Source organism: Crinia signifera, chromosome 5 (genome assembly GCF_055691185.1).
Source record: "Crinia signifera chromosome 5, ASM5569118v1, whole genome shotgun sequence".
In the NCBI taxonomy this organism is placed as follows: Eukaryota; Metazoa; Chordata; class Amphibia; order Anura; family Myobatrachidae; genus Crinia; species Crinia signifera.
Window position 1 is genome coordinate 168,507,051 of NC_139221.1, and position 23,518 is coordinate 168,530,568.

At 44.6% G+C, this 23,518-nt stretch overlaps 1 protein-coding gene across 2 annotated transcripts in view; it reads right to left on the bottom strand.

Annotated features, from left to right (window-relative positions):
- The window catches only part of LOC146080710 (band 4.1-like protein 4B), a 189,813-nt gene that overhangs the window by 125,865 nt on the left and 40,430 nt on the right, over positions 1-23,518 (bottom strand). The window lies entirely within an intron of this gene.

Consider the following 23,518-nt stretch of genomic DNA (forward strand, 5'->3'; position numbering starts at 1 on the left):
TATGAAGGAGCTGTGATCGCGGACCATCGATGGATGCGATCACACAGGTCAACAATGACAACTTGTGATTGACTCATAAAGACACAAAGTGCTGCTATAAGCCGCCTTGATTATGAATATTTTTTTTGATATGGGCGCTGCTAGAAGCCGCCCACAGGGGGAGTTTCCTACTGAGTACGGCCGCTCTGATTGATAGCCGGTACTATAAAAATAAGGGGAGCAGACGTAGTAGCCACGCCCTCTGACGAAGTCTTTGTGACGAAACACGTCAGGGCGTGGCCTACGTAGCTCCTGTTACCTGCCTCCCAGACGTGTTCTCCGGCTGTGGCTTCTCGTTCCCCGTCCTGCAATCCAGCGTGGCGGCACACCGATAGAGGTCTATTCGGGTCCATCGATGGTCATGTGAGCAGTATATGCCTGTGTTGTGCTTATTCAAAACCGTGTGGTATCCAGTCCACAGAGTGCATAATCTTGGTACCGGGCTACTCTGAATTGTACCGTGGATATTTTATTGTCCTAATTAAAAAAAACTCTGTTTAATGCACCATGAAGCACTGTTTTTCCTCCATTCCCCAATAGATTTCTATCTCTGTGGGTTCCAGAGATCTTCTCCTCCTGAGATTGAAAAACCGGCTGTGGGTCCCAGAACGGACTCTGGTGCTTCCCCAATCCTTTGTAAAAATACTCAAAAGGACTTAAATACTGGACTGTGCTTATTTGGTGAATCTGTATAGCGCTCACTATTGTTTCTTCTGCAAATATATATATATATAGATAGATATATCAAGGCAGCCTTGATAAAAAAAACGCTCCATACAGGGTCGAAACGCCTTGGCAGGAGTGAAGTGGCAGCCGTTTTTCTGGACCGGACCAAGGATACATCAGGACCTTACCTATTGGTATACTATCCCCAGGCCTGCTTCCCGGGACCGGACTGGTGACTATTATACTATGCGAATGAACTGATTAACACCCAGTTCCGATACATTTCTTGGTAATTGTACCTTATACCTTGGCAACTGGACCTTTTATTCAATTTGCTTTGTTGGATCTGATATTGTATTATTTCTGTTTATGTTTGTGTATGTATATTAAAAACTGACTTCACCATTTTAAGCCTTTCTATATTTTGCCTTCTTGTGCCTTGTGCTCACTCTGCTGTGCCTGTCAGTTTACTCCAGCTAGCCCCTGACCTCATCACAGTCTCTACAGGTCGGCCATTCTCGTTGGTCTGCCTCCATCCTCTGGTCCCCACTGGACCCTCGTAGAACCCTCAAGCTCCAGTTCCAGTATACCAAAGTCTTTCAGCTCTTCTCATTGGACCCAATTGTCTTATTATCAGCTACACTCTTTTTTCCAGACACAATCACAGTCTTCCTTATCTTCTTCAAATCGTCATCCTCAGCTACCAGCACAGTTCTCTTCAACTACCCTGAAAAACCCAAGTTGCTCCTGCAAGGACTTGCTTATTTCTTTTGTCAATGGCTTCTTCTCAAATTATATTGGAGGTAACTATTGTTTTCCCCTTTATCCTTCATTAAACCTGCCCATTTCAACCCTTCATCTATTGGTCAGTCTCCAGCATCACACAATACCATAAGATCCATAAGATCCCTTGCCCATGATACTGAAAATGAAAGTGCTAATAAGTTTTCCAAGAGATGAGGTCTAAATTAAGAAAAGCAAAGTACCTAAGACCGAGCATTGCGGTACTCTAACTGAAAGAGGTAGAGAAGAGGTGGTGAAACCAAAGAAGAGGACAATGAAGGATTGATTAGATAGGTAGGATAGGAACCAAGAGAGTGTCTTGAAAACCTAGTAATTGTAGTGTTTGTATGAGTAGAGAATGGTCAACAGTGTCAAAAGCAGCAGAGAGATCTAGACAAATAAGTAGTGAGTTATGGCCTTTGGACTAGATCATTCATAACTTTTTTTTATATTAAATTTTTTATTGGTTACAAATATTTAAATATGAATATACAGACAGTAGTATAAGCATGTACATTTGAACTAATCAGAAGCAAGAATCAAGTACAAGAACTTATTACCCGATATCCACATACATAGCAATACAAGAATCAAAGCTTACACTATGATCAAGAAGGAAGATGACCAAACAAAAGAAAGGAAAAGAAAACAACAGACAAAGGAGAAGAAAGGACAAGACAAGGGGGTACAAAGACCCCACACCACAGACTGACATCTAAACCAATTAAGATGAATCACCAAGCTCAGGGGAATATAAGACTGACATATCAACTGGGTCAATATAAATAGTAAAATGACCCAGTCTCTACCAATATTCACTCCACTTAAACCATTTTATATGAATTGAGGAGGCCGAGGAAGAATATTTACAACCAGCCGTCTCAAACACGACATTTGTGAGTGTTATTGATAATAGTTTGTATACAGGGTATAGAGTGGAATTTCCATAGTTGTCCTATGGCTGCCTTGGTGGAAATTAGAATATGTCCCAGCAGGTATTTATCACAGCTTAACAGAGGGTGCATGGTATGGTGAACCAGAGCAACCATGGGATCACTAGGGACAGATATCCCAAGAACGTCACTAATGAGGGAGAATACTTCGATCAACAGTGGCCGCAAAACTGGGCAATCCCAGAAAATATGTAAAATAGTTCCAACACACCCACAGCTCCTCCAACAAAGATTGGACGTCGAGGGCCAAATAAGATTAAGCCGCTGTGGAGTAAAGTAGGCCCTATGACACAACTTATAAAACATTTCACAGTGGTGGAGGCATTTAGAGATATTGAAACAAGACATATGATCGAATCCCACTCAGTATCCAGGAAAATTCTAGACAAATCCCTTTCCCATTTAAGTTGAGATATCAGTTTTCCTTTCTTACCTAACAAAACAATATGCTGATACCAACGAGATATGCCTTCTCTATGACTAGGGGAAGACAATCTGAAGGACATAACAGTAGGCATACGTGGAATAGTAGTAGTAAATATGCTTATCCATATGAGTAGATAACTATTGGCGTACTTGTAAATATAAAAAAAAATCATGTTTATGGATATTGAATTGCAACTGTAAGGAAAAGGAAACAGGGAATCTGTACCGAAAATATCCTTCAAACAAGCAATGCCTATCTCCATCCAGGTGTCTAGTCGAAGTTCGGGGATGAGACTATCCAGTCTTAAGAGAAAGACTGGGGGCCGGTAAAGATATATCGGGGTCAGCCGATATCACAGTATGCCAGGCGCACAAAGTAGTCCTAATCGCGACTCCAGGATGGGATAGCCTTCACAGGAAGTGAAAATGAATCAGTAAGATCATACTTCTCCAAAAAAGATCTTTCTATAAGTACCCACTGTTTGGGGGATATAACGGTAAACCAATCACGAGCCTGACTGAGGATACAAGCAGAATGGTAACTGTAAATGTCAGGATAAGCAACACCTCCGGAGTGTTTCGGTAAGACTAGAGTGCGCCTGGCAATACGGGGTTTAGCTCCCTTCCAGATGTAACAGGAAAACAGCTGATTGACTCTAGACCTAAGGGATTTAGGGATAGGTCTTGGAATGGCTTGGAAGAGGTACATAAGCTTAGGTAGCAACACCATCTTAGCGGCAGCTATTTGCCCCAGCCATAAGATTTCATGAAGCAGCCACTCCTTTGTTAACTTCTCTAGTGAGTAGAGTAAAGGCATACAATTACAATCAACAAGGTCAGAATCCCTGGCCAAATGTACACCTAAATACCTGATAGACCGCAACTGCCATGCATATTTGTATTTGTCTTTGAGTAGGGCTAGTGTCACCTGGGAAATGTTGAGCGGGAGAGCTTCCGTTTTAGAGGTGTTCAGTTTGTAATATGATATTTTTGTATAATTTTCGAGAATGGTATGCAGTCTGGGGAGGGAAGTTACAGGATTTAACAGACATAGTAGTAATTTTGTGGTATATACTCCCAATCACTCCTCCATCCCTTCTAATAGTCTCAGCTAAGGCTCGATAGTCAATGCAAATATAAGGGGTGTCTGGTACCACTAGTAATATCAAACCCGAGGAGAGATTGCCATTGACAAAAACCCTTTCAGACGGAGCAGAGTAAAGAGCTAAAATAGAGTCTAAAAATCTGCTCCGAAAGCCAAAAGACACTAGTACTGATTTCAGATATCCCCAGTGTAATCTGTCAAAAGCTTTTTCTGCGTCCAAAGATAGAACCAGCAGAGGGGTCTTATGAAAATCACAATATTCAAAAATATTAAAGACTCTGCGGGTATTATCTGGGGCCTGCCTGCCAGAAACAAAGCCAACCTAATCTGCAGCTATACGGGAAGAAAGAAGGGGGCATAAGCAATTTGCGACTAATTTAGCATAAAGTTTGACGTCGGTGTTCAGCAGCGTAAATGGGTGAAAATTTTGAACTGAAGAAGGGGGCTTCTCCGGTTTTGGAATTGCCACAATTTGTGCTTCCAACATTTCTTTTGGAAATCCCCTAGAATTAGATGCCTCATTGAAAACGTTTAATAGTATTTGGGCTAATGGGCCCCATACATCAGCAATTAATTGTGACAATCCTGAGATCTGGAGATGATTGCCACAATTAATTTTAGATGTGTGGGCTCCCCCTTTTGGCAATCCCAATCAAAAATTAATAGGGATCGCCAATCGATTGCTTAATCAGATTTTTAAACATGCTTAATAATCTGGTATTCTCTGCGGATCTTTTTTATATGTGTGGGCATTCCCAATTCGTCTTCTTCATCTATTTACATTATGAACAGCTGAAATGACAATCGATTGGGCAATTTCCAGATATGAAGATGGAAAAATCTGCCGATAACTGAAATAAATCTGTAATGTGTGGGCAAGTCAAATAGATTGTAGAATCCATTTATCTGGCCAAAAAATCCCTGCATCTGGAAATCCATTAATTATGATTGCTGATGTATGGGGCCCATAAGTCCGTTTTATAACTTTTATAAAAGTTATGGGCCCCATACATTTAAAAATCTGATTAAACAATCGATTGGCGATCCCTATTAATTTTTGATTGGGATTGCCAAAAGGGGGAGCCCACACATCTAAAATTAATTGTGGCAATCATCTCCAGATCTCAGGATTGTCACAATTAATTGCTGATGTATGGGGCCCATAAGTCGGATATACATCTGGTCCAGGGACCTTGTCCCGGGGAAAATTATCAATTGCTTTTTCAAGTTCAGAAAGGGACCACAGGGAGTCTAGGGCTAGACAGGTCTCAGTGTCTAATTTGGGTAAGGTTAAGTTGTTTAGGAAGGACCGGATGTCTACTTCTAGAGGTTGGGGCTTACCAGAATCAGAATGCAAATTATATAGCTGGGAATAAAATTCTGCAAATGCGTTTGCTATATCGTTCGGATCAGAGACCTTGGAGCCCTTAGAAGTGTAGACATGATGAATGCCGGCTTTGGCTTGACGACCTCTCAATTTGCGGGCCAAAAGCTTTATTACCTAAAACATAAAATCTCTGATTCAAATGGGACAGATTACGCTGCACCTCCTGAAGAGAAAAGGTGTTCGCCTTCTCCCTCGCAGAGAGCAACAGTCAATAAGTGGTTTTATTCAGGGGATCTGCTTTATGCGCCTCTTCTAGTCCGCCCACCTCCTTTTCAGCCAACACAAAATTAACTTTATGTGCTCTCTTGAGTCTAGCTGCAGTTTGAATGGCCGTCCCGCATATCACTGCTTTAAAGGTGCACCAATGATTAAAAACATCATCGGGGGTATTAGTGTGCAGATACATTTTTATAGCTTGCTGGATGGATTTAATTGCCTAGCCTCCAGGGACCCAGGGGTGGTCTCCTATATCCTATATAACTAATATAGGGGAATGATCAGACCAAGTCATGGGTAAAATTTAAATCTTGGTAATTGACAGCAAAGTCCATTTATCGGTCAGAACTAAGTTGATCCTAGAGTACGATGAATGAACATGGGAGTAAAATGAGTAGTCCCTAACCGTCGGGTGTTTGGTGCGCCATGCACCCCAAAGATCATATTCGCCCAGTAAGTGTCGAAAACCAGAGGGGAGGACAGAGGGCCATAAAGGGATGGTTTTGTCGGATGGGACCTGTTGATCTACAACCAAGTTAAAGTCACCTAACATCATTATGGCACCTTTCGCACAGCGCTGAACAGTCGCACATAGTCTCCTACAAAAATGTAGTTGTCTAGAGTTAGGGGCATAGCACAATACCAGAGTAACCACTATGCCATCCAAGGTCCCAACCAATATAAGATAGCTTCCTTCTGGGTCAGCAAGTTGGGATTCTAAAATAAAGGGGCAGTTGTGCGAGAAAATAATGGCTACTCACACTTTTTTTGTTGGGACGTTTGCCATATAACAATGGGGGAAGCGGTTATCAGAGAGGCGAGGAGGGTCAGAACTTCTAAAATGAGTTTCTTGAAACTATAGTCACCCTCATTTCATAGAAGGAGGAGAGTTCCAGCTTCCGCTTTTGTGGGGAATTTAAACCCTTGACATTTAATGATATAACATTTACCATAATAGATGTAAAAGAGTTGTGTAATAATGTACAAACATGCAAACAACAGTATGTTTTTGGTCGTAGGGGGTGAGACAGAAGACAAACAACATACAAGAGGGAGACATAGTAGAAATAAAACACAGAGAGAAACACATACAGTAAAAATGACAGTAAAAGAAGAAGAAAATTATGTCCTATATCGGTGCACCAATAAAGATTTTTAAAAATTAACTTTTATTGTATTTCTTTTAAGAACTGCGAGATAAAAAATACATGTTACAACAAAACAGGGGTGGGGTAACACTCTTAGGAGGTTATTCTGATCGTTGCGGCCAAACGTGCGTACGTTCGCAATTAACGTACGCTAGCCGCACGCGGCCGTTGGGGTTAAGTCCACCCACAACTCTGCCGCATACGTACGGGCATAAACAACGTAGAAGGGGAGTGGCGTACTAATGAGCGTACGCCAACGTACACGGACGGGCCAGCCCTTACACTCCGACAACTGGCGTACAACTGAGCGTACGCCGCCGTTTACGGACGTCTCTCGTCCGTCTTCCCACCGCCTTCTTGCGGAGATCTGAGCGTACGCCAGCTTGCACGGACGGGTCCCTATTGTTTTCAATAGAAAAGTCAGCTTATGTCACCGCTCGTGAGAGTGAGCGTACGTCCGTGTACGCTGACATACCCTTCATATATATGGACCTGCAAATGTTGCCTTTCAACTATAATTATGAAAATTAATTAATTGATTGAATTAATTAATGTGCAAAATAGTGGCCATGGGATTAAAACATTGCTGAAACATCCTTTGTAGGTGTTAGATGTGGTTTATGTTATTGTATCATAAATACAAAACCTATGTTTGTATTAGAGTGAACACGTCGACACATGTCGACTTGTGTCGATTGAGTGTGCTACTGTGTAAAGTCTATGAAAGCACGTAGTGAATGTGTATAACTGTTTAACAAATACCTACCTTAGCATATATAAGCAGGTCTTACAAAGATTCTTACCTTAAATTAAACAAACCTTTAAATGTAGAGAAGTATAGAAAGATAAGCTTCCAATGTGTTAGAGTGATGTGTGTGGCTTGCAGGTAGTGAAATCATGGTTTGGACTTAATAGACTGCAGCATTGCTTATTACATTCAGGTGTATGTGTTTGGTAGTAATCCGCGTAAATTAGCTAACCCAGGCGCACGCTGGCATGCGGTATCTGTAGGGGTGGTTTGAGATGGCGGTTGGCGGCCGCCTGTTTTGTGTCCGAAATGAACGGTGCTTTAGTCGATCGTGCGGTAGTAGCACCGCTCATTTTTGGTGCACACCCCCGTGTACGCCCATATTTACGCCCATTTTCCCTCATTATTTCGGCCGCTCCCCTCATCACGCCCCTATGCCGCCCCCAATGCCCGTACACTCGCGTACAGGTTTTTTCGCACGTAGAGACCCGTCCGTAAGCGTTGTGGAGTGTTCGCGCCTGCGCATTAGCGAATGTACGCATGCGCAGATCATTAAAAACCCCGGGACGTGCGCGTACGGCCCGGCCGCTCCAACCAGAATAAGGCCCTTAAAAACTAAGGTGGCAGGCAGATGTTTGTAATAGAACCTGCTATATGTGCTGATTCAACTTTGGAACAGTGTACTCATGATTTGTATGGGCTGGATCAGACCAACAAATCGAGTATATGTAAATAAGAGCAGGTATAAACCTCTTATAATGATGCTCTATGGTCCGCAAATTCACTCATGCCAGTAAAGGCATTGCATATATCAATTTATGGTGATAATCAGAAATGGATTAGCATACACTTAATAATAGTATAGCGTATGGGTGAAAATCACTCTATCTCCTACAGGAGAATCCTGATCTGAGTCACTAATCATAAATGGGGGTACTGCACCATTGGATAAGAGATCTCCCATCGGCTGTATAGTGTGCCTGATATGGGAGTCAGTATGGTTATAAGGTGGTGCCTCCAAGATATTCACTGTGCTAGTCCAATGGAGTCGCCTCCAAGTGGACCGTAGCTGGCTGCAGTGAACGCCCTTAGAAGGGCTATAGCGGCATAGCACTGTTCAACAGAATTTCAAAATACATTAATAAGAAAAATAACAAACAGGTGCAAACATCTGCCCGCACACCGCTAGCCGGCACGCGCTTCACAGATTTTAGCTTCCTCAGGGCCATTATATGCAATGCCTTTACTGGCATGAGTGAATTTGCAGACCATAGAGCATCATTATAAGAGGTTTATACACGCTCTTATTTACATATACTCGATTTGTTGGTCTGATCCAGCCCATACAAATCATGAGTACACTGTTCCAAAGTTGAATCAGCACATATAACAGGTTCTATTACAAACATCTGCCTGCCACCTTAGTTTTTAAGAGTGTTACCCCACCCCTGTTTAGTTGTTACATGTATTTTTTATCTCGCAGTTCTTAAAAGAAATACAATAAAAGTAAAATTTTAAAAATCTTTATTGGTGCACCGATATAGGACATACTTTTCTTCTTCATTTCCTGTCAAATCTTCGTGTCCGAGGTAGCACACCCCCATTTGTGTTACTGTCACTTCAGTTTACATTCAAAAATTGAGGGGGTCCTCAAAACGTGTATTATTTGTCTTGTGCGACCTACCACAAACCGCCCTGTATACAGTAAAAACGAAACAGACTCCATTTGGAGTCCTAGTAAGGCGCCAAAGAAGCAACTCCTCACCCATCAAAAGTGGGGGGTAGTGTCCAACCACCCCACGGCCACCCAGTCATCAGACATGTATATAAGCAAATAACAGTATAAAACAAACAAAAAAATAGCATAACGCAGTAGTCTCTGGTGAAGAGCATAAAAGTTGTTAAGATAGACATTAGGCAGCAATAGATCCAGAAACAAAGACGTCTCCGTCGCAATTGAGTTTGATTACCGATTTTTTAAAAAGAATATAAATTTTCATTTTGGAAACATCCCAAATCCAGAGATCCATGGGCATATGTAATGCAAATACTAGAATGACAAAAACAAAACAACAGTACACAAGACAGTATATATGATAGTAAGAGCACAGTACATCATACAACAAAGAGTAGTATTCTACACCACGCCATCAGTATAGGGGCAATCGGAGGCATCAAGAAAAAGCCACAAGGCCAGAGAACCCTATATAAAAAAAAAATGAAGACAGATGAACCATAGTCACTTCTCCGTTATCGACCAGTTCTGCTGAAGTCGAAGGTCGGGAGACGAAACTCTTGGACGATCGGCAAGGTTCCACTTATCAAGGAGCCTCATACCATCCTCAACATTGGTAATAGATATGGTAGAGCCTTCCTGAGAAATAAGAAGTCTGGTAGGATATCCCCATCAGTAAGCAATGTCTGCTTTCCGAAGAGCCGAAGTGATAGGTTGAAGAGAGCGTCTTTGGGAAAAGGTTATTTGGGAGAGGTCTCCAAAGAGCTGTAATGAGCCCAGATCGTCCACTGTGGCAGACGTGGGTCTAGCCGCTTTAAGTAAGGCTTCTTTGATGTGGTAGAAGTGGACTCTCATCATGACATCTCTTGGGGCCCCTTCTGGGGCAGTTCTTGGCTTCGGCAATCGATGGATACGGTCCAGAAGCAAGTGTTGGATCGAAGCAGAAGGCAGAAGCTTCTTAAATACATCAACGGCGAAGTCATGAAGACTACTATTAGAGACATTCTCGGGGATCCCCCTCAATTTGAGATTGTTTCTACGAGAAAGGTCCTCCGTATATGCCACCTTGTGCCGTAGAGCCGCCACCTCGCCTTCCAGGCAGTCGTGTGAGTCTATTAAGGCATTGTGAGATCCCACAATCTCCCCCAGGAGCTTGCGCCTGCGACCAGCTGATTCCCTCTGCGGCTCTCCCTGGCAGAGGTTCCCTTTCCCATCTCTGGTCACTGATGAAAAGGAGACACTAAGCAATATATCGCCCCCATGTGTACACAGCTATAGAGTTGTCAAATACTGTATGTCTTAAGCAGATGGCATGCAAAAATTGCACATGTGGTCGTTTTGCAAGACATTTAATGCAAAGTAGCCTTGGAAGTAATCAGCAATTAGATTGTAAGGCACTTGTGATTTTAAGGATGTATATTTCTTATACTTTTTTTTAAACTGCATATCTAAATTTAAATTAGTATTCATCCTTTAGGTTATGTCTTGGAAAATTAAAATATATTGCTAATAAATATTTAACATGTAAATGAAAAGCGGAGATCTATTTTCTCTGTGCAGTAGAACTGACCTTGAATTCATAATTGCTAAATGTTTACAGCTGTAATAATCTTGGTGTAGAACTATAATTGCTCTACAATTCTTGAAGATATACTGTAGCTCACAGGATAGATATTTAGCAAATAATACGCAACAGTATGAATAATCCCACATAAAAAAGGATTGCAATACACTATATGTATAATTAAAGAAAATGCTGAGTTTGAGTGCAATAATATCTGATCATTGGCAGATATTATTAAAAAGGGATTTTTGTAAGAACTTACCGTTCGAATCCCTTTCTCTGATATGGTCCTGGTGACACAGCTCAACACTGGGATGTAGGAGGGTCCGAAGGAGCCAGGCACCTATCCTAAAGTTTTAGAGGGTAGGCTCCTCCCCTACTGCATCCCTGGACTCTTCAGTTCATCTTTCAAAGCCACTGGAATACATTAACTCAGTACAAACGCCTGCACATATTATATGCACATTTTATAACAGAAAACTGTTAACTTTTAACCATTTTAACATGAACATCATGAAACTTCTGGCATACTTACTGAGCGTAAGGGAGGGATCGCTGTGTCACCAGGACCATATCAGAGAAAGGGATTCGAACGGTAAGTTCTTACAAAAATCCCTTTTTCTCTTTCAATGGTCCTGGTGACACAGCTCAACACTGGGACGTTCCAGAGCCGGTCCTTTGGGAGGGTACGCTCAGGTCTGCAGCTCTCAGCACTGCTCGCCCGAATGATGCGTCCTCCGACGCGAACTCATGGAATCTATAGAATTTGGCAAATGTGTGAACAGATGACCAAGTGGCAGCTCTGCAAACCTGCTCAGCTGTGGCCCCATGTCGAACCGCCCAAGAGGTGGCAACTGACCTGGTGGTATGCGCATTTATTTTGGCCGGTACTGGTCTACCCACTTTGGTGTATGCAAAGGCTATCACAGACCGCAACCACCTAGCAATAGTCTGCTTAGATGCAGGCCAACCAATCTTGTGTACGTCATACAATACCAACAATGTGTCAGTCTTCCTGACACTCTTCACTCTGTCCACATATATGCGTAAGGCACGCACAACATCCAAAGTTCTCAACTTGTCCCTTTTCTTAGAACCCTCTGGGGGTTGAAACACAGGTAGAACTATCTCCTGATTTAAATGGAAGGTAGATACCACCTTCGGTAAAAACTGAGGCACTGTTCTTAAAACAGCCCTGTCATCATGAAAAATTAAGAAAGGAGATTTACATGACAAAGCTCCCAATTCTGAAACTCTTTTAGCAGATGCTACTGCTAACAAAAACACTAGCTTCCACGTAAGAAACTTAAAGTCAGCCGACCTTAAAGGTTCAAAAGGTGCCTTTTGAAGGCATTCCAAAACCAGTGATAGATCCCAAGGTGCTACTGGTTGCTTGTATGGAGGTTTCAACCTGGATACTCCTTGTAAAAAGGTCTGAATTTCCGGCAAAATGGCTATCTTTTTCTGGAAATAGATGGACAAGGCCGAAATCTGCACCTTTAGTGACTGAAGGCTTAGGCCCGATGAAAAACCATCTTGTAAGAATTCCATCATTCTTGATAGCTTAAAATGAGATGTATGAGCCTTTCTTCTCTCACACCATCGAATGTAAGTCTTCCAGACTCTATAATAATTTGCCGAAGATACAGCTTTTCTGGCTTTTATCATAGTCTGTACTACTGCCTCAGAAAACCCTTTTCTTTTCAAAATGGTGGTTTCAATAGCCAGGCCGTCAAAATCAATCGATCTGAATCCAGGTGATTGAAAGGGCCTTGTCTTAGAAGGTCTGGTCTCAGAGGTAGACGCCATGAGTCCACAGACAACCTCTGAAGCCTCGAGTACCAGGATCTCCTTGGCCAATCTGGGGCCACTAAGATCACTGAAACCTTCTGCCCCTGTATTTTCTTCAGAAGTCTCGGTAACATTGGTACTGGTGGGAATGCATAAAGGAGATCTCCCTGCCAGTGAACAGTCATGGCATCCACTGCCTCCGCTAGTGGATCCCTTGTTCTGGCATAGAACCTGGGCACTTGACGGTTGATCCTGGATGCCATCAGGTCCACATCCGGAGTTCCCCACATCGAAGTGATTTGGTGAAACACCTGAGGGTGTAAGCTCCATTCCCCTTCCTTGAGCTCCTCCCTGCTCAGGAAGTCGGCTTCTATATTCTCTATTCCTGGGATGAATATAGCCGATACAGCTGGAACATTCTGTTCCGCCCATAGGAAGATTCTGGATACCTCCCACATGGCCAATCTGCTGCGTGTACCTCCCTGGTGATTCAGATACGCCACCGCCGTGGCATTGTCGGTCTGAATCCTCAAAGGGAGGTTCCGTAACCTGTCTCCCGCCAAGGAAATGACTTTCCAGACAGCTCTCAGCTCCAAGATGTTGATTGGTAACGCTGATTCCTCTGCCGTCCACAGGCCCTGAAGCCTGAGATCCAGGACTATTGCCCCCCAGCCCCTGAGACTGGCGTCGGTAGTTACTATCAACCAGTCCCAGGTCTGTAATGACCGACCCCACTGAAGGGAATCTACTTCTATCCACCATTTCAAAGATTCTCGGGTGTCCGAAGACAGCACTATCATCTCGGATTTCATGGTCAAAGTGTTTCCTGACCAAGCTGACAAAATGTTCCATTGGAACCTCCGAGAGTGGAACCTGGCAAATTGAAGCGTCTCGAATGACGCCACCATCTTCCCCAGGAGCTTGAGGCACCTCCATACTGAAATGCTCTGAGCCCTGAGAATCTCCTGGACTAGGGTGACCAGATCCCTGGCCTTTACCTCCGGGAGGAATACCCGATGAAGATGGGTGTCCAGTATGACTCCCAAGAATTGGAGCCCTTTGTGACGGTATCAACTGAGATTTTTGTAAATTTAAAATCCAGCCGTGAGCCTGCAAAAAACTGATGGCCTCTGCCAAGTGACTCTGCAGCATGGCTGCTGACTCTGCTTTGAACAGGAGATCGTCCAAATAGGGTATTACTGTGATTCCCCTGAGCCTCAGCACCGCCGCCATTACTGACATTATCTTTGTGAATACCCTTGGCGCGGTTGCTAGCCCAAAGGGTAACGCCCGGAATTGTAAATGCAGGTCTCCTATGGCAAACCTCAACAAGGTCTGATGTTCCGGGTGTATAGGAACGTGCAAATATGCGTCCTGGACATCCATGGACGCCAAAAATTCTCCCTGGTCCAGACTCAGGAGTACTGACCGTAGAGACTCCATTTTGAAATGGTCTACCCATAAATGAACATTTAGAGACTTCAAATTTAGTATTGGTCTGAAAGACCCGTCTGGTTTGGGCACCAGGAACAGCGTGGAGTAAAAGCCTTTCTTCCACTCTGTCTTGGGGACTAGTGTCACCACCCCTTTTTCCAAAAGGGAGTGCGCTGCTCTCACAAGAGCTGTACGCAGCCGTGCCTCCTTTGGTAAGGATGTGGGAATGAACCTCTTCGGAGGTGGCCCTCTGAAAGGGATTTTGTAACCCTGTGTTATGATGTCTAGCACCCAGGCATCCTGGTCTAGAGAAGCCCAAGCGTCCCTGAAGAGCGTGAGACGCCCGCCCACTTTTGTCACTGTCGGGCAAAGCCCCTGACAGTCATGCAGAGGGTTTATCCTCTCCTTTATTGGCAGGCTTCTTGTGAAAAGAGCCAAATTTTGACTTTTGTGTCTTGCCTCTAGAGGGCTGAAACCTTCCCCTGAAAGACTGTCCTCGAAAGGACGCACCACCTCTAGGGGAGGGCCGAAAGGACGGCTTAAAAGCAGAAAATCTGGACGTCTGCTTTGCTGAGGAGGCCGGCAGGAATGTACTTTTGCCGCCTGTGGCCTGTTTTATAATCTCCTCTAATTCGGTACCAAAGAGTACCTTTCCTTTGAAGGCTAATGTTTCCAGAGCCTTCTTGGACTCATTGTCTGCTTCCCAGGCTTTTAGCCAAAGCACTCTCCTGGCATTAATGGAGACTGTGGACACTCTGGTTGCCATTTTAATAGCTTCCTCCTCTGCTTCAACTGCATATTCTGCTGCTGCCTTAATCTTTTCTGCCAGCAGTAATGCACCCGGGTCAGCCTGCAGCATGGTGCATAATTCACCAGCCCACTCTATCATGGCCTTAGAAACCCAGGCTGAAGCAATAAGGGGTCGTAAGGTAAACCCCACCCCTTCAAAGATAGCCTTGAGGTTTCCCTCCAGCTTTTTATCCACAGAATCTTTAAAAGCTGCACCGCCCTGTACTGGTAATACAGTAGCCTTGGACAAACGTGCCACTGAAGCGTCCACAACTGGGACCTTTTCCCAGAGCTCCGCATGAGACTCTGGCATGGGGTACAGACTAAGGAATCGCTTAGGCATCTGAAGCCTCTTATCAGGAGTTTTCCAAGCCCCTTCTAACAATTCCTGTAACCCCTCATCTGAAGGAAAAGTAACAGCCTCCTTCCGCTGTCGCTTAAAAACACCTTTAACAGGAGTCTTATCCTCCACAGTCAGCTTTAAAGCCTGCTTCACAGCTATAATGAGATCCTCTATACCAGCAGCAGAGTTCTCTTCCAAATCATCACCCTGATCCCAGGGGATGTCAGTATACTCTCCTTCCTCTACATCTACCACAGTAGTTAAGGCATAAGACCTTCTAGGGGTCCCTGCCACATCATCCATTTTGTCCAGCATTTCACTGAACCTGTTAATCCCTTTTGCAGTATCCTGCATCACCTGGATAAGTGCAGGATCTGCCTGGGTAAGAGGCAAGGAGCCAGACGACTGCTGAGATGATGGCATAGGTCTCTGTGATTCTACCAGCCCATCACTCTGCCTGTCCAAAAGCTGCACCAAAGCGTTTACTGACCTGCCTAGGGCCCTGGCCCACGCAGGTTCCATATGCTCTGCCCTATGGGGATCACTGCCCATGGGTCTCACATCAGCGCAAGTAATACATAAGCCCCCCTTGGCCATCTGCTCAGGGACAAATTTTTGTGTGCAAACATTGCACGCGCTCAGTGCATTAAGGGCTCCCTCCCCCAAAACCACAGCCTGATGCTCAGACATGACGCAAGTGATAAAAGTATATCTATTAGTATACACAGTGCAAACAATGTACAAGCGTTTATACAGAGGCAATGCACCCAATCACTTATCTGTCTGTTGGTTTCAACTGCGGGGAAGCGATGCCCAGGAAATCCAAGTCACTCTGCCAGGATCAGTAAGCCAGCTCAGCTCCGCTGCAAGCGTTCTGAAAGGCGCCAAAGTCAGAGTGAAGGAAGAGACCACAGGTCCCTGCTGCTGCGGGGTCCGTGACCTTTTGGCGCCAACCACCCCCAGCAAGCCGCTCCTTAGGTAGGATTTCCTAGTTCCAGTGTCTCCCCCTCAAATGGGGATCACTTGGAACATGCCTGTCACAACGCTGCTGTCCTCTCATCTAGGAGCTCAGCGTGTAAGCTCCGCATAAAATGGCCGCCGCCATCACGGAGCGCCTGTCCCCCATGATCCCCACCTAAGCGTGGAGCCGGTTTCAGGGTACTCCGGAGCCCAGGCAGCCTTTTAGAAAAGGCTATAAGCGCTGCACAGGGAGACCAGGCAGCGTCTCCCCTGTGCACAGTGAGCTGACAGGACGCGCTTCTGTCAGCTCCTGCTGCGCAAGCAGTGTGAGGATTCACTATGAGAATCCTCACACTGTGCCTACCTAGCTAGGGTAAAAGTTAATAAAATAATAAAAATCCCCTAACTACTCTAATTCTTCGGCTGCTCCTGCAGCCCTTTAGAATAGCACCCACTCCAGTGGGCACCTAACACGAACTGAAGAGTCCAGGGATGCAGTAGGGGAGGAGCCTACCCTCTAAAACTTTAGGATAGGTGCCTGGCTCCTTCGGACCCTCCTACATCCCAGTGTTGAGCTGTGTCACCAGGACCATTGAAAGAGAAAATACATTTGATTAAGTCTTATGGTGTGTACACACAGTGAGATTCCCTTCAATTTAAGATAAGAATCTTTGCTATCTCTGTACTTTTAACATACAATCAGAGGCGGGCTGGGCAGGGGGGCAGGGTGCCATGTGCCCCCTGGGCCACTCAATCGTTTCCTGTGCGGGCCGCCATTGTTCTGAGGCTGCTGCTGCTGCAGCCAGGCTGACCAGTTTCCGACTGGTCTCCATAAACATGGCCGCCGGCCTTCTGCACTGAGGACATGTCTAGTGCAGGAGGCCACTTTAGATTCTTTGTTTGTTCCACCTACTTCCTCATGCTGCAGCCTGCTGCTGCTGCCTCACTTGTCTGGCATCAAGGTTAGAGGGACTTTCCAGGCTGAGTACTAGCCTGTGGGGTTCAGTATTATACAGGGGGGAGCAGCCTGTGGGGGTCCAGTTATTATTCTAAGGGGGAGCAGCCTGTGGGGGTCCAGTTAATATTATATGGGGGAGCAGCCTGTGGAGGTCCCATTATTATAATACAGGAGGAGCAGCCTGTGGGGGTCCTGTTATTATTATACAGGAGGAACAGCCTGTGGGGGTGCCATTATTATTATACAAGGGGAGCAGCCTGTGATTGTCCCCTTATTAGTATTAATATTATACAGGGGGAGCAGCCTGTGGGGTCATGTTATACAGGGGGAGCAGCCTGTTGTGTCCTGTTATTATAAAGGGGGAGCAGCCTGTGATGTATTTTGGTACTTGTATACTATCACGGCTCCCATTGCATGCCATCGCATGCCATATGTAGTGGCATGAGATGCGATTTTGACGGGTTTTGTATGCATTTGTTGTAAAAATCGCATGCCATCGCATGCCATGCGATGCAATGCTATGCGATGGCATGAGATTTTGATCACAAATGTATCCTAATGCATTTAAATTATTAGCAAACATGTTAAATGCACCCCAAATGTCATTTTTCACATTGTACCACCCCCACTATCAACGCGAGCCCAAAGCGTGGCGAGCACAGCGAGACCGCGAGGGGCGGCGGTACGCGTCCTACGACCTTTTCATACCCCCACTATCCACGTCGGCGTGGAGTTGAGAATAGAAAGTGTGGCGAGCGCAGCGAGCCACCGAAGCGTGGCGAGCGGACGCGGATACCTTCACAGGGGGAGCAGCCTGTGGGGGTCCCGTTATTATTATACAGGTGGAGCAGCCTATGGGGGTCCCATTATTATTATACAGGGGTAGCAGCCTGTGGGGGTCCCGTTATGATTATTATTAATATTATACAGGGGGAGCAGCCTGTGGGGTCATGTTATACAGGGGGAGCAGCCTGTGATGTATTTTTATTATACAGGGGGAGCAGACTGTGGGGTCCTGTTATTAGACAGGGGAGCAGCCTGTGGGGTCCTGTTATTGTTAGAAGGCAGGGGGAGCAGCCTGGTGTGTCCTATTATAGAAGGGGAGCAGCCTATAGTGTCATTCCACTGTCATTCCTTTTAGTACATCCCCTATTATCAGGGGCTGGCTGGCAACTTTTAGCCTGGGGGGCAAGTCCAGAGCACTGGCCCACAAGTAAGAGCGCATTGTTAAATGGAGGTTTTTCATTTAAAAAATATGGATTCATAAAAAAAAGATTAGGCCTGGAGTTGATTATACCATAGATACTTTATTGTAACTTTTACGTATCAAAATAATGAAGAAAAAAATGCAAAAAAAAAAAATGTGCCAAGATATTTTTTTTTTCACAAAAGTTCACATAACGCTGAACATTATGTAAAGGTACAAAACGATTAACTTTTTAATAGGGGGGGGGGCTGAGGGCTGGAAAAGAAAAAAAAAACTTTTCCCCCTGTATAATAATAATAGCAGGAAACCGCAGGCTGCTCCTCCTCTATAATAATAACAACAACAACAACACCCCATTCATAATAACAGAAGGATACCACAGGCTGTCCCTCTATAACAGGAGGACACCACAGACTGCTCCTCCTCTATAATAACAGGAGGACATCACAGGCTGCTCCTCCTCTATAACAACAGGAGGACACCTCAGGCTGCTCCTCCTCTATAACAGGAGGACACCTCAGGCTGCTCCTCCTCTATAACAGGAGGACACCTCAGGCTGCTCCTCCTCTATAACAGGACAACGCAGGCTGCTCCTCTATAACAGGAGGACAACGCAGGCTGCTCCTCTATAACTGGAGGACACCACAGACTGCTCCTCCTCTATAATAACAGGAGGACATCACAGGCTGCTCCTCCTCTATAACAACAGGAGCACACCTCAGGCTGCTCCTCCTCTATAACAGGAGGACACCTCAGGCTGCTCCTCCTCTATAACAGGAGGACACCTCAGGCTGCTCCTCCTCTATAACAGGACAACGCAGGCTGCTCCTCTATAACAGGAGGACAACGCAGGCTGCTCCTCTATAACTGGAGGACACCACAGACTGCTCCTCCTCTATAGTAACAGGAGGACATCACAGGCTGCTCCTCCTCTATAACAACAGGAGGACACCTCAGGCTGCTCCTCCTCTATAACAGGAGGACACCTCAGGCTGCTCCTCCTCTATAACAGGAGGACACCTCAGGCTGCTCCTCCTCTATAACAGGAGGACAACGCAGGCTGCTCCTCTATAACAGGAGGACAACGCAGGCTGCTCCTCTATAACAGGAGGACACCACAGACTGCTCCTCCTCTATAGTAACAGGAGGACACCTCAGGCTGCTCCTCCTCTATAACAGGAGGACACCTCAGGCTGCTCCTCCTCTTTAACAGGACAACGCAGGCTGCTCCTCTATAACAGGAGGACAACGCAGGCTGCTCCTCTATAACAGGAGGACAACGCAGGCCGGTCCTCTATAACAGGTGGACAACGCAGGCTGATCCTCTATAACAGGAGAACAATGCAGGCTGCTCCTCTATAACAGGAGGTTTTGGGACGCTTAAGGCAAAAGCAGGGCCAAATACCAAACTAACCGCCATAGATGATTATTGTTATCACCTGTCCACTCCTGAGGTGTGGCCAGAGCCGGCCCTAAGTATTTGGATGCCCTAGGCAAGATTTTTGTTGGTGCCCCCACCAGATAATCCCACCACTTTATTGTGGCATACCCTGATGCAATTCACCGACTGGAGTGCCGGATCACACAAAACTATATATAGTTTTGAGTGATCCGGCACTCCTTCAATGGATTTGTAATTGTCCAGGTGCCTCCAAAAAGGATGGAGGATATATATATTTGCAAAAATGAAAGATGGCACTCCAGAGGGACTGAGGTGAAAAAAACATTATAGTTTGTGCATAAAGAAATGCACCAACGTTTCGGGGCTGGCACACCCCGTTTTCAAGGCAAAAAGGTGGAGTGAAAACGTTGGCGCATTTCTTTATGCACAAACTATAAAGCTTTTTTCACCTCAGTCCCTCTGGAGTGCCATCTTTCATTTTTGCAGGTGTTTATCTACAAACATATATATATATATATATATATATATATATATATATATACACAGTATAAATAAATAAAAGCAAAGTCAACACTAAAATGGTTTGGCTCCTGTATACCTGTGTACAGCAGCTGAGTTTGTGTTAAAGGGGGTGGTGCACTCTGGAGTCAGGCTATAATTTTATTTAATTGTTTTTAACTTAATACAAATGTAAAAAAAGAAAACATGCTGCATATAAAAGTTCCAAATATTCAGACCTTTACACATATGAGAAAGGCCACATGGAGAGAGATGGAGATATGAAGAGAGAGGGGGGATGTGGATGGAACATGGAGAGAGGGGGCATGGAGAGAGTGATGGGAGGAGAGAGAGAGAGAGGGGAGAAGGGGAGGGAGACAGAGAGAGAGGGGGAGAAGGGGAGAGAGGGAGAGTGGGGGGGGGGAGAAGGGGAGATGGCCTATTATAGAAGGGGAGCAGCCTGTGGTGTACTTATATTATACAGGAGTAGCAGCCTGTGGGGGTCCTATTATTATACAGGAGAAGCACCCTGTGGGGGTCCTATTATTATACAGGGGAGCAGCCTGTGGTCTGTATTATAAGACAGGGGGAGTAGCCTGTGGTGTCCTGATATTATACAGGGGAGCAGCATGTGGTGTCCTATCATTGTTGTTTTTTTTTTATTAATACATATTTTTAAACCGCAAAACCTAAATTTAACGATGCGCTGTTACTTATGGGCCAGTGCTCTGTACTTGCCCCCCAGGCTAAAAGTTGCCAGCCAGCCCCTGGCAGGGACTAGTGAGGCCAGTCCCGGAATGTCCCTGCATGATACTGTGACCATATTCCCGGGTAAATCCCTGCATTTTCTGCTGTGAAAGGGGTATTATTTCAAATAGCAGTGCTCTGAATACAGCCGGGCAGCCCCCTGCTCTCTGCCCGGCTGTCAATGGCTGTCATTTCTGTCCAGCGGCGGCTGTCCCCCAGTTACCACGAGCATGTATTCCCCCTTGGCAATGAGCATGTAATCCCACATGGCAACAAGCATGGAACCCCTGGCAATGAGCATGGAACCCCTGGCAATGAACATTGAACCCCTGGCAATGAACATGTAGGTAAGCAACACTTACAGTATGTAGCATACATTTTAATAGGCATTATGGTGTTTGGCAAAATACGTTATGGAGATTATGGTGTGTGTCTTAACATGTAATGGGCATTATGGTGTAAATTTTTAATGCCTGCCAATGCCCCTATTTATGAAGCATATTGTGCATTATTGCTTAATCTGTTTGGTATAGTGCAGGCATGTCCAAACTATGGCCCTCTAGCTGTTGTGAAACTACAAGTCCCATCATGCATTGCCACAGTTTTGCTATTAGGGAATGCTAAAACTATGTCAAGGCATGCTGGGACGTGTAGTTTCACAACAGCTGGAGGGCCACTGTTTGGATATGCCTGGTGTAGTGTGTATTTTGGTGCAATCCATGTGTCACAATGTGAATTTTGCCTTAATCTGTGTGGCATAACGTGAATTGTGACTCAATCTGTGTGCCATTGTGTGAATTTTGGCTCATTCCATGTGGCATAATGTAATAGAGGCAAGTACAGTATAAGGGGGTTACTATTGTGTTGGATGATTTGTATAAGGGGTATATGGTGTGGTAAACTTAGGTGACCACATAAAAGGTGCTGAAATTGTCTACAAAGTTTCGGCTTTCAGTATTTTTTTTAATGACTGCAGTGCCGTCTCACCCCGCAAGTATCTTAGTACATTGACATCCTGCGGGTGTACCTTTGGAGTGCACCCGCCAATATATCTCCCTGCATTTTTCTTATGCCAGCCCTCTGCCTTTTCCAGGTATATATAATTAGTTGAAAGTATTTACACAAATAGACACACCCATGAGCAGACTACCCAACCAGAACACTGGTCACGCCCCCCACATTATTAGGTGCTGGCCACAACCCCTATTATTGCGCATAATAGGCCCTTGATCATCCAGCTCTAGGCCCATTTAGACCTTAATCTGGCTCTGCGGACAATGCATGGAAATTGGCAACTCTGCTGTGTATACACATTTCCAGGGTCCCTCCTCCGGCAGATGAATCTGTCAGAATACAATAGAGAAAACAGTGTGCTTAAAACATGTGCAAACTTTTAGGAGAGACCGCTTAACTGATCTCCAATATTGTGCAAAAAGTGTAAAAAATCTATTAATATACTAAAAGATGATCCTAAAAAGAGTTAATAATAAAATGTTTAAGATAACAGCATAGGCACTGGTACATTCTATATACTCTTTATATTACTGGCTATTGATACTCTAGTTGCTGCTTCTAAAGGTCAGATATATCCCTATGTGGACCCAAAAACAATTGAATGATGGTTTTTTATTTAACCCTTTTGGTGACACTGTATCCAGCAGGTAAATCCATCTTGTCTCCCGTTGAATTAACATTTTTGCTCTATCTCCACCACGGATAGGGGCCAGATGTGATCTATGATTTTGTATTGCAAGTCCTCCATAGTGTGGTTTGCTTCTCTAAAATGCCTAGCAACAGCCTGGCCCATCGGTTTCCCCAGTAGCTCTGCCTTGATTGAGGACCGGTGCATGGCCATTCTCTCTTTGAACATTCTTGTAGTTTGGCCAACATAATGTAAATTACACGGGCACCAGATTATGTATACGACGAACCTGCTTGTGCAAGGACCACATTTTTGATCTGAAATTCTTTATTTATATGCGGATGTCTGAATTTTTAACCTCGTTGTAGAAAATTACACGTAGTACACGATAAACACCTGTAGCAACCTAGTAGCTTTCTCTGTGTATTTTTATTCTGGTTGCATAGTCCAGTAATATTGTTCTTAACCAGAATATCCTTTAATATGCTGCCCCTCTTATAACTGACCATTGGGTCCAGGGGTTTGAACCCTGGAAGGTCTGGATCGCTTCTTATAATGGACCATAGGGCTTTTGTTGCCCTCGGGAGTATCGATGTAGCCACTGTAAATTCCGACACTAATGGAATACGGTTCTGTTTTGTTTTTTGTGGTCTGGGTTTTAATAGTTGTGCTCTAGGCATTTGTAGAATCTCCTTTTGTTGTAATAGAGTAGACATTTTATAACCACGTTCTTCAAATTTCTCCACGACTTTGTCCAATTCCCGACTCAGTGTGTCCTGGTTACTAGTGATGTTCACATCGTCTGTGATCTTAAACGCTTAAACATTTTATTATTAACTCTTTTTAGGATCATCTTTTAGTATATTCATAGATTTTTTACACTTTTTGCACAATATTGGAGATCAGTTAAGCGGTCTCCCCTAAAAGTTTGCACAAGTTTTAAGCACACTGTTTTCTCTATTGTATTCTTACAGATT